Here is a 17,435-nt window from a genome sequence, read left to right as displayed (position 1 = left end):
TCTGTTCTTAGGAACAATCGTGAATCTGAGAGAGAGAGGTCTAGGGAGAACATTTGGATAGTGGATGCAGAGTCAAATGAGGATAAGTATAAAACATTTATTTTTAAAATGCTGAAGTACTTAAGGAGTTACAAGAACAGTTATAACATCTACTAAGCTGCTGCCTGTAGGCTATCATTATGGAGTGGAGCTGGATAGGACAGAGTGCGCAGTAGGGAACAGTTGGAGCCAGCCTACTCAGATACTTAGGCAGTAATTTATGATTCATCTGTCCTCCTTTATCTTTTCTTGTAAAGCAGTATTTCTCTTAACCTTTTTCAGAGGCTTATAAAAGTCATACTTATTAAGCGATGACCTTAGAAAGTAATGGCAACACTGCAATGCTTTAACTAAATATGGGAAAACACTAATAATGTGTCATCTAAGACATTTTATGCATTCCTTAGATGCTCAGTAATGTGATGAGAGGATTTAGCCAATAAAGCCAAAATTAATGGTGGGGTGACAACTTAGAATATCTAGCTTAATGTGAAGTCTGTCATTTATGCCAGCAAGATGTCAGATACGGCTTTCATGCCCCATTACTCTATCAAGGTATTTATAGAAAGATTATTCCTTATCATATATATATCATAACATGTAATGACAGGTTTCAAAAAAGCCTATGGCTTAGAAAAGAAAATAGGCAAAACAGAAAGTATGTACACAAATTAAGCTGCATATAAACAAGTGAATGAATAATACTTGGGAAGAAGGAAAGAACTGTAATTCTCTATACTATTGTGCAATATTCTAGTTTCTAAGAACAGATAAAGGGTATTATGTAGGAAACCAGGAAGAAGCAGTGCTCAGAGCCTTCAGTTGTCTTTCTGGGGTGATGAAGAGCAATGAAAATATACCTGAAAGACCTGTCAAAGCACAAAAACCCTAGGAGGACAAATGTTAACTTCCTTGGTTTCTCAGAGGCTAAGAAAGTTAGGCAATAAGAGAGATTTCAACAGATTTAAATGTTTTTTAAAAAACACACACGCTTATAATCTCATTTTGTAGTTTGATACTTTTGGGGGTAATTATTTCCAACTATTGCAACTCTATGATTTAATTTTGCTTTGTTCCACTAAGGTAAGCCTGTTTTTCTTTTATCTAAAAATCATTTCCATAGGATCAAACTAATGAAGGTCACTCTGTTCCTTTGGAAGTGTCAGATCAAACAGAATGAACTGAAAACTGTCAAGTGGTTTCTGCTAAGCACCAAGTGAATAATGCTTCAATACTGTGAAGCATGCTTTATACCTTGCTATACGGAGTGGGAGTTGGAGACCAGACTAAGCTGGTAGCACATCTAACGAAATCCGTTTCTTACAACAAGCAAAAAGCAACTTCCACAACTGAGCACTGAGAAGGGCATGCAAGAGCTTATGATTTGGAAAACAGGTCCTTCAGAAAGCATTTACTAGTTTGTCACGTTTTTATAAAAGTATTTATGTATATAATATCATCTCTGAAATTAAGTTTTCATGATCATTTTTTTACTAAATGAAAAAAGGAACAGATCATGGTATGCATGATGTGGAAGAGCATTTGCCTTGCATTGTTATACAATCTGTAAAATATTAATGTGAGAAATAAACACTTAGCCTAAAGAGAAATAAATTCTTCAGGATTTAGTGTGAAATAGGCAACAAACCTAAATGTAGTTTTGCTAGAAACTTAGAGAAACAAATAAAATGCATATACACACAGGTATTGACTGGGTACACGGATAGACAGATTAGGGAATGAACTTCTGATACCTCTCTATTGACATCAGAGCCTTAAGAAGTAGAGCAGCACATTTATGGAGAACTGGACTGTCACAGTCAGTCTCACTGATCAGTTCGGTCCCACTGCTCAGGCAGGATGCTGAGTCAGCAGTGATTCTTCCATGACCCCATGAGCAGGATGCATTTGGACAAGCCACCACAAAGTAACTAGATTTTTTACTTCTGCAGAGGCTGCCATATTTGGATGATATCAAAATATAACTTTGTACTGACATTGTAATAACTGAAAAAACAGAGAGTTCCCTTGCTTGGAGTTATTTAATAATCTATCAAAATGTTTGTTTTATTCAATTTCCTTTGTTGCATGTAGAAAATAGCTACTGCATTACTGAATTATCTACATTCTTAAATATTCATCATATAATTATGAAGACTTACATTAGATTTAGAAATGATATTTAGACTGACAGCAGGTACCCAAACTGAAGCCACGGGATTAAGATTGATCCGATTAACTGGATGAGTGAATAGGTAAGTAATCCAATGTTTCAGTTTTAAATTTATAGAAAAGTTTTCAAAGAACTTAACAGAAAAAAATCATTAATTTCTGTCTTTTCTTAAGAATGTAAGGATTAATTTGAAGTGAGTAGGTATTTTAGTATTTATATTTTCACAAATGTCCATTAATAGTTTTTCTAGGATTATGGCTACGTAAGCTATTAGAAGGAAAATAATTTATAATTATGAATCTAATTTCTGTTCATGGATGACAGCATTTGTAATAATCAGCCTACCTGCAAAATATTTAAGAAAAGCTTTTTTTCAGAAGAAATATGACTTGTCTGTGCCTGCATTTAAAAACAGGACATTAAATTAGTGAAATGATATTCTACTTTCTCTGAACATAAACAAGAATGCTATTAGCATTACTAAAATACATCAGCTTTCATATGCTAACACTTTCACAAACTTCCATACTTACTAATGGAAAAACATAATGGTAGGTCTCCCAGTTTAAGTCCCGAAGTGAGTGAAATTCATTACTGACCTAATGAAGCATATAGGCAATGAATTTCAGAATTCTTAGTACCACATAACTTCATGTTGCCATCATACATTCATATTTACACCATATATTTTTAATGGCATCAGTCTACTAACTCCTACTGAGTTTGGGCTGAGACTTGTTTTTGTTTTCAGTCACTCTCAAGGTCCCAATCCTTACCACTGTAATACTAATTAACCTGCATCAACAAGGGTAAACTGGCACACTTTGTGCAATGGTCGGTAAGAAACACAGTGGCTCCCATTTGTTGGTCTTAACTCTGAAACTATCTGCTGGGCTACATTTGCTCTCTACTGTATTCCATGGCTGAGAATTATGAGCACAGACTATTGCAAATCTTTTGCTGTGCATCTTCCAACAATGCCAAATCTGCACAATGATTCAACTGCTGTACCTCCATGGCATGTGCCTCTCACTGGAGGTCAGCTGAGGGACAACTCTAGAGCTCTGTTCACTCACCTATGCAACAGTCACAGAAAGCAGGGTGCTGGCAGCAATACTGAGCTTAGCTCAGTGGGTGAACCAAAAAAAGCCATGCATGCATCAGAAAAAAACAGTGGGTCAAATCAAAACGTCATAGCTTTGACTTTAATTTTAGCCTTTGAAAGCAAAGAAAATTTCCAAATGAGCAAGAACTGGTTTCAAAGCAAAGAAGTAAAAGTGTTTCTTTTTTAAATATTCCTATATTCAACTTTAAGCATAAATTTCAGGCATTTTGTATCTCAACTGCGTTAATAAATTTGTTATTTCACAATAGAAATAAAAAACTGTATAAAGTTGTTATATTTAGAATTTAGCAATTTCATAATCACAGATTCATAGAATGGTTTGTGTTGGAAGAGACCTTTAAAGATCATCTAATCCAATTCCCCTGCCATGGGCAGGGATACCTTCCACTAGACAGGGTTGCTCAAAGCCCCATCCCACTTGGCCTTGAACACTTCCAGTGATGCGGCATCCACAACTTCTTGGGACAACCTGTCCAGTGTCTCACCCCCCTCATCATAAAGAGTTTCTTTTTTATATCTAACCTAAATCTACCTTCTTGCAGTTTAAAACCTTTGCTCCATGTCCTATTGCCACAGGCCTTGATAAAAAATCTCTCCATCTTTCTTATGAGCCCCCTTTCTATATTGAAAGTCTGCAATATGGTCTCCCCAGAGCCTTCTCTTCTCCAGGCTGCACAACCACAACTCTTTCTGCCTCTCTTCATAGGAGAGGTGCTCCAGCACTCACGGCCCTCCTCTGGACCTGCTTTAACAGGTCCATGTCTGTCTGGTACTGGGGACCCCAGAGCTGGATGCAGTACTCAATAATGCAGTGAAATATCAGATATACAGCTTCCTCCATGATATTTTTTCAGGGACAGCTGACAAGAAATTCCAGCACAGACAGAAGCTTATAGACTCAAAAGAAAATAACATTTACACAATAGATTATGTATTGTACTTGTGACTGGGTAAAATAGTTACTTCTCTTACAATAATTTTCCTGAGAGACGAAAAGCATCAGATATCAGAAGACTGTAAATTAAAGACTGTATTTCTGGTCAAGACAAAAAACCCCATATTTTTCTAGATTTACAATTACAGTCTTTTAGAAAAATTATATTAATATTGAACTATTTCCAAAGGCAAGTTAATTCCTCAGGATTTTTTCTTCTACTTGAGATTGACATTTCCACATGTCTTACACCCCATTCTGTTTTCCCTCTCATGTTTGTACCCATATTCTACACACTCCAGAATATGCTGTCAGTCTGATACTGGTTAATCCATACTTTTTGTGCAGAGAAAGACAATCTTAGCTTACCAACACTTGAAATTCTTAACTGCCTGAAACGCAATACTCCAGGACTTAAAAACAGGCTGTAAAATAACCCAGAGATTCTTTTGTGAGCAAATTCTTATGAATTTTTTCTCTTCTTCTTTTAATGAGTACTCTCCACTTATGTGTCCAAGTAGTATTGGGACTTTGTTGAAATAAAAATATTCATATTTAAATAAACTATTTAAATGAAAATATTTAAATTTCACACTTAAATGACCTTATACACTTCAAAGAAAATATCTAACAGAGTCAACTAAGGAAGTAACATACATTGCAGAAGAATTTTTTTTTTTGAAATTTCCAAGAGACTCAAACATTTTGAGCATTCTTTGTGTAGATATACTCTCCACATTTATTTTTTTTAACTAAACACTGATCAGAAAATGAAGGGCCTATCAGAAAAATGCTGGTATTTGTACCATTAAAGGAGCACAGCTCTGCAAGCATAGGAACATGTAAGAAAAAAGTAACATTTTTTTCCCTATTTTTCATTTACAGGACTAGTTCTCAATGTCACAGAAACTGGGTTCCAAGCTATGGAGCCTGGTATGACATACACATGTATTTGTTTCTTAATAACTAAATTATAGGTACATAAATTGAAAAACAAAAAAAACCCAACACAAACAACAAACTATAGCATAGCTGTCATTTTAGTCCAATAATTTAGCTGACTAATAAAACAACAAAAAAAGAGTGCAAATTACACCAATCCTGAGAAAAGACACAATAATTTGCCTTTTACTGGTTTTTTTTTGTTTGAGAAGGGATTGGGTTTATTTTAGGATTTTTTTTTGTTTTGATGAGACATTTGTACTTCTTTGTTCATGTTCTCTTTGGTACTCTAACACAGATAATAACATTCATGGCACTCATGAGACACTAAATGGACTAAACAACTTTAGACAAACCAATGCACTTCAAAGTAGAGTTCTGATATGGGTGAAACTCAGCAAATTTTGAATCTAACACACTACATGGGTTTAGACTTGACATTAGGAAGCATTTCTTCACAGAGAGGGTGGTCAAAGACTCAAACAGGCTTTCTAGTGGGGTGGTTGATGCTCCATGCCTGTCAGTGTTTAAGAGGCATTTGGACAATGATCTTAATAATATGCTTTAAATTTTGGTGATGCCTGAAGTGGTCGGGCAGTTGGACTAGATGATCTTTGTAGGTCCCTTCCAGATGAGCTATGCTATGCTATGCTATGCTATTCTATATTTTACTACAGAGCGCAACATCCTGCTTGCAGGAAAACATATAAAATGGAGCAAAGAAAAGGTACCCAGTGAACAGATTAAACTGTTACTGTTGCCATCCTAACATAATGCTGCAGTAAAGAAAGCCAAGTGCTGAAAGTGCAAAAATTCAGAGGGAATAATAATAATGGAAATGCTTCTGCAAAATTATTACATCTCTTCATCTGGAATACTGCACTTGCTTTATGCTTAAGAACATAAAGCAGACATAAACGCAGTCTGACACCTCCAGGAAAAACTTCCATGGCATAGGTGTTTCCACTGCTGTACACAGGTTCCCATCGAATTAAAATATAATGAAATAAAAACTTTTCTGAATATTCTGTTTCAGGTTCTATGTTCCACCAAGGCCAGATGCCACCACTTTCTCATCACATATCAGACTGTTCAACATCTATTCTCCTTTGCTGTTACTCAGCTAGGGGTTCTCCAGATCACTTTCTGATGGGTCACTGTCTCACCTATCATGCAATAGGTCTGCTGACAAGAAATATGAAATATAAAATATAGAATATGGAATACGAGCATCAAATTTCCAGAATTTTTATGCTGTTTTCCCTTTGCTTCCTCTCTATCATGATAAAGGCTGACACAATCCTGTGAGCATTGCTATCCACTAAACACAATTAAAAAGCCTGAGAGCATTTTCATATGCTTATGGTCCTGAAAACAGTAAAAAAAATAAATTCTTTGAATTATCTACAGTATTTCATAAGTCACTATAATGATGATTTGGTATACATAACAAAATGAAACCACCAGCTGGTGCAACCACCCACCAAAATCTTAGGACCTCTCATATGCAGGTTAAGCTGGTATTTACTCAGATTGGACTTGCAAAGAATCTTTGGGACTGTGCAAAACATTCTTTTTGTTATTGGTTTATTCTCAACTCAAGCAAAACTAAAACCATGATAAATTTATATTGAGGATAGCCAAAGTAAAATCTGTAGGCCAAACATACTACAGGATGCTTAACTAGATTGTCTGAGAACAACTGTATGTTCCAATATGCGTTCTTTCTGTATTGCATTCATTTTAGAAAAACAGATGGGACACAATGTACACTAAAATCTGCATTTTCCTGATATCACTGATTATGCGGCATCTAAATTTAGCTTGTAATCTCTGCAGAGCAGGACCTTTGTTTCCTGTTTGCTCCGAAATTACTACAGAAAATTATGGTCTGGCATAAATGAATATATACTCTTCTGCCACAGTTTTTAAAATAACTGTGGACATTATATGTTGCCCATCAAACGCTGGATGAAACGTCAGTGGACTAGTAATTTGAGCACATTTTGAAAACTCCATTTCTGAACAATTCCTTCTTTGTTATTTCCATTTATTTCCATTTTGATGAATTTGTTGCAACACAGCTAGCATAGCCCTTCTGTTTGTATCATCATGGATAAAAATAAAATAAAGTGGATATTTTTACTGTTTACATGCCTGCTTCTAGTCAAATTTACAATGTTCTGTGCAAGGTACTATTTCTATGACAGTACTACCTTGAAACATTGTCCAAAACAGCAAAGTCTTATGTTTGTCATATTCAAACAAAACAGGTCAAAAAACCTAGTCTTCTGAACGCAAATGCTGGGAGGTAAGATATATTATCCCACATTATCTAGGTAAAGAACTGAGTATAAGAAATTAAAAAACTTCTCTGGAATTGCAAAGAAAGTCTGTAACAGATCTGGAAATTAAATCAAAGTCATCCCCAGCTCTGATGATGCGAGAAGTTTGTTCTTACTGTATTTTCACAGATCCCTAAAGGCAAAAAAAGGTCAGTGCTTAGTGTTTGGCAGGGGGTTTCCGCTAGGAAGGAAAATGAAGAATGGCAAGTGTTCCTCGGATGAAATCATGTATTTGCAAGGAAGGAATAAAAAACCCCGCTTGCTTTGTTGTGGTAGCCCGCCTTACCAGCAGGCTGCCTCACTCTTTGCAAACATTCTCTCTCCACTTTCAGTCATGTGTATGAGGTTTTCTCTTGATATCCTGGAATTTTTTGTTACCCTTAGTTTGCTGCTTCTTTTACTGATTAAAATTACTGATTAAAAAGATGCAACTAAATTAATCCCTGCTCCAAGTGGTTATATTAGCATTTGGATGCCAGGTCCTGTTCCAGCTAAATGAAAACATGATTACTCGTTCCCCAACTTTGTCTCTGAGGACAAAGCATTTCCATCACTTTCAAAGCAATGTGTGACTTCTCACTGACCAAAGTCACCCTGTGTGGGTAGCCATCAGAGCACAGACCTTCATTGCTGATGGCAGTGTTCCTTTCAGTCCTCTCCAAGATGTTTCTGGTGTGCAGTGCTGGAAGCGTGGGCAGCGTTTCTGAGTGGAAAGGAGCCAGGCAGAGGCACAGACCTGCTCTGTTTCTGCTGCTGCAAGCATCTGGGGGTTTATTAAACTTAAGAATTCAGAGATATCTCAAATAGTATCTGAGAATCTGGTAAGAGAAGTCTAAGAGAAGAAGTTAACATCTAAATATAAACACTATTATTTGGCTATTTTTTTTTTTTCAAATCTTGCCCATTACAACCAGAAAAGTAATGGGACGCTTCCGGTACAAAGCCGTGAAAACACCAACACCACTTCTGAGTAGGCCTGCACAGCCGTCTCTAAACCCGATACATTTTCCTGCATTACCTATGCTACAGACACAGCCCTGGTCTGAGCAATTTTCCCAAGACAAGTCCTAGAAAGAGGAGGTAAGCAGGAGGGCATAGCCGGAGTGAAAGACCAGTGCAACGCCAGGGTGCAAACAGAACAACAAGGGCAGAAGCAGCACGGAAATGAGTTAAGCTGAATACGTAGACCAGTATTTTCCACACAGAGGACAGGGAGAGGAGGAGAGGAAATGGAGGAGGTAGAGGAAGGCAGATGAAAATACACCTCTAGGAGTCCTCCTGACCTTCAGGAAAGAGCCCGTGAGCTCTGTGTGTGCCTCGCACTGCCTGGGAGCCCGGCAGCCGCCTGACCTGCTGCCACAGCTCAGGCAGCACCAGCAGCGCACCCCCGGCTGCCTCCCTGGGGCAGTGGGGCCGGCTGGGCCCGTGGGGTGCCTGGGTGGGAGGAGGCAATGAGCCGGCCTGTGTAGGTCGCAGCTGGTTCCAGCCAGCTCTGAGACCCGTGGGGGCCTGCTAGAGCTCCCACCAAGGAGAGGAGCCAGCGGTGTGTCTGCCCAAACGTGTTGGGGACAGGGTGGCAGCAGGCAGGGGCAGGAGGCACAGCGGGAGGCTGGTGAGGAAATACAAAAGGAGAGAGGCAAGGAGAAGTGTGAAGAGGCGTATTTGGAGAAACAAAATGGAGGAGACACGTGGAAGGGGACAGTGGTGGGAGGCGCACACTTGGAAGGAGGCACCCGTGGCATGTCCTGCCACCCCAAGCAAACCCCCCTGCCAAGGGCCTATCGCTTTTAGTCTCGGAGGTAGCTCAGGTGTCTTTTCATAATGTTGCACTGCATCTTTAAAATGGTTTTCATGGCTGTAAAAATGAAAGGTTAGGTTTTCAGTGTTTTTATATGTTATCAAAATCACCCATAAAATACACAGAAGTACAAACATGAAAATGCAACAAGTATGTGTAACTGTAAAAATCGATTAAATCGTTTTGACACGGATGGCAGCAGATGCACTACAGCACAGTTCCTGGCTACTGCTGTGCTTCAGGGGTTTTCTATCAGATAAAAAATCTACGAAAATCTCATGATTCCCAAAAGTGCTAGCCACTCATTAAATTCTGTCTGCTTGCCCAGATATAAAAATAAATGCAAAATCCAAATTACTTTCTAATCAATCGCTGACATCTATTCTGACAAATGTTATATTCAGATATGTGATATCAAGTCCAGTAATAAAGAATGTCAGCATTACAGTCTCAACAATCACAAAGAGAACTCCTGCAAAAAGTAGTTAGGCAACATTTGTAAAATGAAATTGAATCCAAATTGGAAATCCAATGTAATTAAAACCATCTTTTTTTGCTGTGACCCTGTAAATAAGAAGTCTCACATTAGATACTGTTAGTTATGTTGAAAACTCTAAAATAACTCAGTGCTTGCTTTCCTGAAGAACTTTAATTTCTTGGCAGTTTTAGGCAGTTAAATATTTCAAAAAAAGATGTTAATAGTTCTCTAATTGTTTAAGATATGAAAGAAAGACTTTGTATCTCAATAAATACTCTTAATTTATTTTACATTTGCATACTATTGGATTCTTAAATATTCTTCCAAAGCACATGGTACTAAGAATTTCAGAGACAACAGATTAAATGAGTAGGACCTGCAATCTCATCCTGTGTGGCAGGTCCTTACCTTCCCTTTATATTTTGCTTATAACACTTTTGCAAGTAAATTTGCTTCTTTCTGAACCTACTGAGATGTTGGTCGTGTTAAAATGAAAAAAAGAAAACTCCTTCAAATTGGTATATGCATGCATATTTCTATGACTATTAAAGATTTTCATGAAGACTTTAAGAACAAAGGCAGGGAGCTACATAAAACCAGTCTGTTAACATTTAAGTCGCCTGGAGCATAAAAGAAGGAAAAGATGCCCGTAACAACACTATTAACAGGATTTACCATAGTATTTGGGGAAAGGAGCTCCCTGTTGACAGTCTGTAAACAAAACTTTCTGTCATTTCATGTCTGCTCATGATTCTGGGCAACACTTACTTTCACCTCATTGGTGACTAGGTAGCTTGAAGGCTGAGGGGGGCTGAAGATTTACATGCTTTGACCCTTCTACTAAAATCACCTCTATCACCTTAGTCTCCAAAGATTTTAAGAACAGTAAAGTAAATTGCAGAATATTAAATAGGCTTGAAATTTCTTGGCACTATAAATTAGACGAATTTTTTTGTCTGTATTCTGACTAACCACCTCTACTGATTAACTCAGTCCCAAAATGATGATCGACAGAGGTCAAAAAAAGACACAAAGCAGACAGAAACACCAGCTCTCCCCCAGCACCATACCAAATCCTTCCCTAGGCTTAAAGTGAGAAGTACGCTCTCCTTCTGTCTGGTGATGGTATATAATAATCTTTCAACCAGTTAACTTCTTGTACCCATGGCTACATCACACAATAATGCATAACCTGTTAGTGTGAAGCATCCCCCTACCAAACCATGCTTTCCTTATTGAAGGTGCTTGTTTTTTTGGTTTTCTGGCCCTAGTCAAAATTATTTAAAGGCTTTAAAATAAAGTTTATTTATTTACATATCACTCTTTCTGAAAGCTTTCTTCTTGCACCATGGCTTTACATTCCTCGCTGATCTTTATCTTGGCTCTTCACAAGCTCACAATTAGCATCATTTTCCTGACGAGAGATTTGGTCAACCATTCTGCTCTCCTAGCTTTTTTGGAGGATAGATGACAAAATTTTACATGATTTGGGCAAAATTAAATGTCTCTATCCGGCACAGCAATCCAGGGTGCCTGTTCTTCAATACAGACTGATTTCTAGGAACATAAAATCTAGGAGAACGTTCTTATCTATTTAAAAGTACCTGGTCTACAACTAGCCAGCTACGTTCCACCTGAATTACCACACAACACAAATTTTAGTAATTATCTAACTCTCTTCATGGGCTTGAGAAGGTAAATGAGATCTGAGCGAGCTATCAGCACTGATATCACCTAATACGCTTAACAGTTTTGGGACTGCCAAAAAAGCTGTGCCACTTTTACTCAAGAATATAACCAGAAATGGAGGAAAGTCACCTTGTACCCTTGCATCCTTTTTGGAAGCACTACAACACCTGAAGTAGGCAGTTTAGATATTCCCTTTTGTCACCTGAGCCATATACTTCTAGTATATATAGCCTGAGAAGTGATATATAACTGTAATTCCCTGATTACCCAGACATTTCTGGGGCATGTTATTTCCAGTTCTTAAAAGGCAACTCTCCCCCATGTTCCAAAATAACTTCTTACTCCTTCTTAAAACATTCCGTAACTTTCTTACAAGTATTGCAACAGAAAATCTACGCCAAGAAAGCGATTTCAAATAAGGTACTCTTCTAAGTAACATGCTCTCCCTTTCTGAGCTATAGTTTTATCTTGTTATTTCTTTAACAACAAATGGTTTCTCCCTTCATTGCCATGGCATGGAGTTGTCATAGGAAAAACAAGTTTTCAGCTCTAAAGTAGGACATCAGGAGGATTAATAAACTTTATGACATAGGAAAAGCTATTACTCAGGTTCTTGAGAAGTTTTTGAAAAATATATGGAATCCAGAGAATAGAATACTGGGGTTTATTAAAAAATTCAGCTTAAAAATATCAAGAAGATAACTATGTACAAGTACAGTTTTTTCTTACACTTTTCTTTTACAGTCTTGGTAACTAGGAGTTTTACTACTGGATGACAAGTTCCAGACTGTGTGATTTTGTTTTTTCAATTGGTAAACTCTTAATTTGTATTCAATAGCCCTAACAGAAAACCACATGGATGGCAGTACAATGGAGACCGCTATTTTATTAAGATGTCGAGAACAACAGTGCAGCTGTAATTCACTGTGGAGTTTCCATACATTTTGCTGTGAAAGTGATGACAAGTTGGTGATTTTGACATAAAACTGTCAAATACAGCAAACTATTCAATAAAGGCATTTTTATGGAGTGGCTCAGAGACACTCAGACTCTTTTCAGTTTAGTTCAAGCGCAGCTCTCCTAATAACCAATTATAACATACAGCTTTTCTTTAAAAGAAATAAAAAATAAAACCACAAACAAAAAACAAACCACAAAACCTGAATAACTCTATTGAAGACACCCTCTATAAATTATTCATACATTTGTGGACTTGATGTTAAAAACTGCCAAGTAAAATCTCAAAAGGAATTGTTTGGTCCTAATGTGTAATTCTTGATCAAAACAGGCGTCATTGAAATGCTTGTATTTATTGCTATTATTCATGTATTTAATGTAATAGAACTTAATTAACCTCTCAAATGATATTTTGAGAGTTCACTACATTTCACACAATAGCTGAAGAAAGATGTGTGTTACTTTAGCTTCTTATAATGTTGAAAGGGAGATTCTTTGGTCAGGAAGAGACTACCTCTTCATAGAGTTCTATAAATATTCATTTTCATACCTCCTCTCTATTGCTTACAGAGCCAGAAACCACATTACAAAATCGGGATGTAAATTACTGGCAAAGTAAAACCACAGAAAGGTTATCCACTGTTATCTATTGAATGTGTGTGAACACAGCAGAAGGAAGGCCTGCTATTTAAAGTTTCTTACATTTCCAGGATCTATCAAGATCTAACACAGCTTTTGTAATTACTTTGGTATTTCTGATTCTAAGACTGTAAATTTGTTTTTATTATCTCTCAGTATATTTCTAAATTGACATGTTACTGGTTTTATGTATACTATACATAGGAACTGATGGAAAATAAAAAGAATTTTCAAAGTTTAATTACTTTATTACGTTCCAAGTTGCTTATAAACTCATTCAATTTAAAGAAACAACATTTTCATCAGCAGTAAAGCAAAGTGTTTTGGAGTTGCGATGCATTAGGTAGAGAAAAACATTGTTGTAGAACATATGGTTCTGTCAGAATAGAATGCTTTATAGAGAACATTAAAAGAGCAGAGAGATATCTTGCTTTTTCCCCCAACCTTTACTCAAGACTAAATGTAATTATTATTCTTGTATATTCTTTAAGGTGTAAGTTGTAAACAAACTATAATTTACATAGAATAAACAGAGATTTGTGTATAACGTTATGTAATCATAACATAAGCTTTACTTTATAGACCCAAGTTCTTTTTCCATAGTATAGCTGCTGCAATTTCATACAGATAATGAAGTAAGACTGGTTCAAAAGAAAGAATTCAATTGTATGAGTTTATGTTTAATTTCTGTCTTTATTTCCTAAAGAAAGAGTAAACCTATCCAATACTATAACAATTCTGTTGAAAAATAATCTCATGATCATTGACTTTTTTTGTAGTTCTTCATAGAGATTCTCTAATAAATGTCTACTGATTTTCCTGATTTTGTATAACGTTTACCTTGTTCGTTTTTATAAATACTTTTCAAAGGAAATAATGGCTCTAAATATAAGTCAAAGTTAGACTTTAATGAGCATAATATACATATTTCTGCAAGCAGAATGACCTAAGAGTTACCAATGTTAGCAGAGAAGCCAGAATTTTCAGGGTTTTAATTCCAGTTGATGGCATGCTGACCCGTCCCATGACCAAGAATGCAGCTATCTTGTATTTATAATATGTCTGTTCAGTGATATTGGCCAGATGATTGTGTTGGGGTTTTTTGCTAGCACCTTAATAGCAGAAGGCGATGAACAACATACTCATACAAATTAGCTCATCTTTTCAGCTTTTTACTTCTCAAAGTGTGAGATCCTATGCGTCAGCCTGGGAAGAGGTAGTGCACTAGGTATAATGGAGTCTATCAGCTCCTCTGTGACAGACCAGCCCATCGCAGCCCTGCACTCCTTCCTTCATGTTGGGGTCCAATGCACTTTGCACCCGACAGCGTGACATTACAGAAGGCTGCATGTGAGAGGGGTACACAGCTGCTGCAGAGGAGCATGAGTGGCACAGTGCTGATGCTCAGGTCATGACACTGAACAGATTTGAATCAGTATTTACAACTGCTACAACATAACTGTGGTAACACATTTATATTCATGAGGAGGGTAAAAAACCACAGGAAATGGCAAACAACCTGCACGTGAGGTAGTCAGGGAGGACTTGCAGCAGCACTCTGGTGCAAGGCCCAAGTATAATGGAGGGGGTGCTCTCTAGGGCTGTGGGGAATGTGCGGGCTTTAGCAAGCCTTCTGCTTGGCAGAAAAGGACCCGAGGGTGCTGGTTGACAGGCAGCTGAACATGGGCTTGGTCATTTACTTGGTCAAAGTCATTTTAAGGAACTGAAAGTACTGAAGCCCCAGAGAGTAATTCATGTGGTCTGAACATGAGCCAGCAGTGTGCCCAGGTGGCCAAGAAGGCCAACAGCGTCCTGGTCTGTATCAGAACTAGTGTGGCCAGCAGGAGTAGGGAAGTGATTGTTCCTCTGTACTTGGCACTGGTGAGGCTGCACCTTGAATCTTGTGTTTGGTTTTGGGCCCCTCACTACAAGGACATTGAGGTGCTGGAGTGTATCCAGAGAAGGGCAATGAAGCTGGTGAGGGGGCTGGAGAACACAGGTCTTATGAGGAGTGACTGAGGGAAGCGGGATTGTTTAGTCTGGAGAAGAGGAGGCTGAGGGGAGACCTTATCGCTCTCTACCACTACCTGAAAGGAGGTTGTAGTGAGGTGAATGTTGGTCTCTTCTCCCAAGTAACTAGCGATAGGAGGAGAGGAAGTAGCCTCAAGTTGCACCGAGGTTTAGACAGATATTAGGAAAAATTTCTTCACTGAGAGAGAGTGGTCAAGCATTGGAACAGGCTGCCCAGGGAGGTGGTGGAGTCGCCATCTCTGGAAGTGTTCAAAAAACATGTGGATGTGGCGCTTCGGGACATGGTTTAGGGATCATGGTGTTGTTGGGTTAATGGTTGGACTTGATGACCTTAGAGGTCTTTTCCAACCTTGATAATTCTATGATTCTATGATTAAGTGGATCAGGTTCTCTGGTGAGGGTTCAGCTCAGGCTGCGAGCAAGATTCCTGGGGATGGACTTGGGGACAACACCCTGGGTGCAGTAGGCTGGGCTCAGTATGTGCTGGACTGCAAGGCAAAACAACCGCACCAAGTGGGAACACTGTACAGCACAGCAGGCTTCAGAAGAGCTGTGTTAGCACACAGTTAGAACACCCCAGCTGTGCTGGGGATAAGGAGAATCTTCGTATGTTCAGGATAGCAGAGCACTGTGAAGGGGTGGGAGAGGTGAACCACCACCACGGTAGTTGCAGCAAGAACAAGAGGATCCTATCTATACAGGTATTTAGCAGGCCTAATTCAAACCAAACAGAGTAATCTCAATCTTCTTCATAACACACAGAGGAAAAAAAAATAAAGTTAAAAATATAAAAATTACTATTGTTCTTTTAAAGAAGTACTTTAGGTGACAGTGTGCCACATTTGGCATATATTTGGAAAAACCTTATGTATCACATTGTAAAGTCCTAGCATTATTTTGGCCTAGAAGTAACATGATCTCCTTCAAATTAAAAAGTAATAAATACTTCTTGAATAGCATTTAGTGCTGCCTACAGTTATATAAACTGAGCATGAAAAAATTTTGTGCATATAGTTTGCTGCCTCAGAAGACTGGATCAAAAATTGGCCTTGATCATAATTTGTCTCCCTCCTTCTCCAAGAAACACAGACCCTTTATATTTCTGACAATAAGTATTTTGTTTACTTTAAAATTATTTCATTAACAACAACACGATGATGTTAGAAGATGCTATACAACAGCAAGATGTACTTGAGAGAACATAAAGGGACATGACCTGTATCTACTGCATTAAAAGTTGTACTTTTACAGTCAAGGATATTAACAGTTTCAGCATAGCAAGTGATTACTAAATAACAGCAAAAATTAATTTTGTATACTTTAAGTTCAAAACCAACTAATAATTTTGGGAATTCTTATAGATAAAAACTAAGAAATCATCATGTAAAATATATTCGCCACATTGCTAGCCACAGATGTAAGCTTTAATACAGTACCTCATACTCATTCATGATTTATAGTCTGATAGGCTGCTTTCCTTTTTTTGCTGTATGAGAAAGAAGCATTTAATCTATCTTAGAAGGTGATTTCACTTAAAGTGAAGTGCAGTTTTCCAACAGAACAAACTTCAGTGATGCATACAATTCACATGAGGGCACATGGGAATTATGCTTGCATTTCTTGTAAAGTCTACAATTCTTATCTTCAGAAGTCTTGCCTCAGAATTAAAAACTAAAACACACTAGAAAGTACTGATGGGAGCTCTACATGTGTTGGCTTTGAATAAGCGCTGTGAAGTTAAGGTATATGTACACATTTCATCTGAATTAAACTGAATATGTGATTTTAAAATTAAGTTGCATGTCAAATAGGAAAGGGTACTTATGTAACATATAAGTGCTATCCATTTCTTCTCAAACTTCAAATAAACCAAATACAGCTTCTCTTTCTCTCAGTAACATGTTTCAAGGCCAGGAGGAGAATAGCAGTTAAACAATGTTATTTCAAATAGGATATAGTCTAAATAATATCTATATGTACTACTAACAGCAACACAGTCCAAACATCCAATATGATTTTGACATATTACAGAAAGTATTTACCTGATAGAATAAAAAAAAAGAGGTAATGTGTATTTTTTTTTTCTTTTAATTATGGAGATAGAGAAGTTCAGCTTATGAATACACCTTCACAATCATTAGTTTCAGAGAGCAATCCCCGGTCTCCAGGCCAAGATGTACAGAACAATTTGCATCAACCTAAAGTGAATTGGCTGGGTCCACATGCAAAGCATTTGGCTGGGCTTTCTCTCAGCTCCACGGGGAACCTCTAGGACCATAATAAA

At 37.6% G+C, this 17,435-nt stretch overlaps 1 protein-coding gene across 4 annotated transcripts in view; it reads right to left on the bottom strand.

The window, feature by feature from the left end:
- The window catches only part of DMD (dystrophin), a gene marked incomplete at both ends in the record, with an annotated part of 1,339,794 nt that overhangs the window by 299,815 nt on the left and 1,022,544 nt on the right, over positions 1-17,435 (bottom strand). The window lies entirely within an intron of this gene.

The sequence above is a fragment of the Phaethon aethereus genome (genome assembly GCF_964289735.1).
Source record: "Phaethon aethereus genome assembly, chromosome: 1".
NCBI classification, from domain to species: domain Eukaryota; kingdom Metazoa; phylum Chordata; class Aves; order Phaethontiformes; family Phaethontidae; genus Phaethon; species Phaethon aethereus.
The sequence above is the reverse complement of the archived record's forward strand: the minus strand, read 5'-3'. Positions and strand labels throughout refer to the sequence as shown.